We start from the raw sequence: 2,175 nt of genomic DNA on the forward strand, positions 1-2,175 counted from the left end.
TTTGGTCTTCTTTTCCTATAATTTTTTGTTATTTCGTCGTTGCCGTGAAAGTCCCGCGACACCACCATCCGTAATTTTCATGGTATTCCGATATCGCCAGACGAACCCCGTCAAAAACAATCGGGATTTCTCTGCGGGAGACGGCCGCACATTCCGCGGTCATTAGTTTACTTAATTTATAATATACCTCGGTATACCAGCTCTGTCTCTCGAGAGCGCGCGCGCGCGTACGCATATATTATACGTTTTTCGTTTTTTTTTTTTTTTAAATAATTTTTTTTTTATTCGAATCATCATTATCGTAATCGCTATTGCAGTCGTCTACGTTTATATACTATAATAATATATAATATTATATACGGCCCCTGTATAGAATTCGATACGTCGTATAATACATCTCTCATTGTATATAGCTATATACTTGTCTATGCGTCACACGTATGTATATGTATTTTAGGCATTTATATATTATGTTATAGGTAGTACCCGGTGCGCATACACTTTGGGTCGTAAACTTAAAAAAAAACAAACACATCGGGTAGCCCGCGTTATCGTATACCTATTATAACACACACACACACACACACATATACATAAACATTAAACACATAAACATATATATATATATATATATATATTGTTTCACGTATATGCATATATGTGCATTTACGTGTCATTCGGGTTACGGCGTATATTATTATTGTTATTGTCAATGCATGGAGAAATTAATTTCGTAAATTTGTCAGTAATTTATTCGTGAGACACAAGACGTTTACCTACATATATATTTCTTTTGCTTTTGGTGCTCACACATTTTTATGATATAAAAATACCTACACATGTTATAATATGAGTTTACCCGTTCGCCACTGCCGGAGCAAACGTTTATTATAAATATGTGTATAGATTAAAATGTATAATATATTATTATTATGTACCCAAGGTGGTCAGGCGCCATGGATACCTGCATCGACGACAGTGGGCAACGACACTATATATGTATATTATTGTATAATGATGGTCGGATATATTGTAATAGCCATTCAAGTCAAGTGATAGTCATGTACATAAATAATAGTTTAATGCGTTTTCAACTCGAACATCCCAATAGACTTGATATTAATCGATGTTGGCCAACGGTTCTCAACATTTTTAGATCGCAGCACACATACATTTTAGGTGTCATTTACGAACTTCAAAAATATTCACACAACACATTAAGGTAAACTTGTATGTTAAACTATTATAAGTTTCAAAAATAGTAAAACTTATAAAACGTGCTGAGCATTTACCTATAGGTATAATCCAATATGGACCAAAATAGGAAATCAGGTCGACATCTTGGAGCTTATCCAGTTTTAAGATTTTGAAATTGTTCCGTTCGACTAAACATTTTTAGATCTACACTTGTCATAATAGATTCTGTTAACTTCAACATACGCTGTGGCCAGTGGTCACGGTTATTTAATGTGAATTAATTTAATTACCTTCTGAAAGATAAAAATTCTCTATTGCATTATAGCTATCATTATCAAACATAACTATAGCTAAACAAAAAAATAAAATGTATATAAGCTTGGTAAGGCTCTTAAGAATCTAAATTTTATACTAACTATACATTATTTTTTTATAATATGCCCGTTAACTGCGGTCATTTGTAGGGGGGAGGGGGTGGTTGGTTTGGAAAACGTGTTGCATATGTGGCAAGGATTTTTTGCTAAAAATCCAAATGGTCACCCATCCGGGAGCTCGCAATACCAGCTGGTACGTAAACTCAGAGCGTTTCTGCTATTGAGCGTCCTACCTCCCCACACCAAACCACAATTAACGTTTTATTACTAATATTAAAGGAACAATAATATATACATATAATAATAATAATAATAATAGTATATTATGCAAATCAAGAAACATGTACAAATAATGTATCTATAAGATAAAATATAACAATTTGCAACTCTCCTATAAGCCTATAGCTTGTGATGGAGAGTTTTATTTGAATTAAATTATACTGGCAATTTAATACATATCACTAAAATAAATTTACAAAATTACATAATATGTTAATTATTGTAAAATCAACATTTTTTAAATACAATTTCAAATCATTTATATTTTTAAAATTATATAAATTCATTTTAAGTATTCTACATAATCTAATAAATTGTCATTTCA

This window comes from Diuraphis noxia, unplaced genomic scaffold (assembly GCF_037042655.1).
Source record: "Diuraphis noxia isolate RWA-SAM2 unplaced genomic scaffold, SU_Dnox_SAM2 contig0003, whole genome shotgun sequence".
NCBI lineage: Eukaryota > Metazoa > Arthropoda > Insecta > Hemiptera > Aphididae > Diuraphis > Diuraphis noxia.